This window comes from Myripristis murdjan, chromosome 4, assembly GCF_902150065.1.
Source record: "Myripristis murdjan chromosome 4, fMyrMur1.1, whole genome shotgun sequence".
Lineage (NCBI taxonomy): Eukaryota > Metazoa > Chordata > Actinopteri > Holocentriformes > Holocentridae > Myripristis > Myripristis murdjan.
Window position 1 is genome coordinate 6426171 of NC_043983.1, and position 436 is coordinate 6426606.

Genomic DNA, 436 nt, shown 5'->3' on the forward strand with positions numbered 1-436 from the left:
GACAAATAGAAACAAATTTTAGCAGCAGCATTAGTTTTCTCCTGTGTTTAGCCTCCTACCGATGAATGAATGATTAAATAATTAAATAAAATTACAATAAAAATGTGACTGGTGATTCATTTGATTCATTTGCCTCCTGCTTGTTTTAGTTTATCACAACAGCTCAATTAACACGCCAGACAGGGATCCGACAGCAGGTGATGACAAAGAGGTTAGTGGCTCACCGAGTAAAATATTCACAGAAGAATATTCTCAGCTTTAGTATTATGCCCCCATAAAACTAAAGCTGAGAATATTCAATTTTTAAGTCTTTCAGTCTTTGGTAACTTGCCCAAATTAAAATAACTGCAAAGAAAAAAGAAAAAAACTTAACAAACACAGGTAGTTTGACATGTTTTTTTTTTTTTTTAAGCAGAAACATGTCACAGTGTGTCTA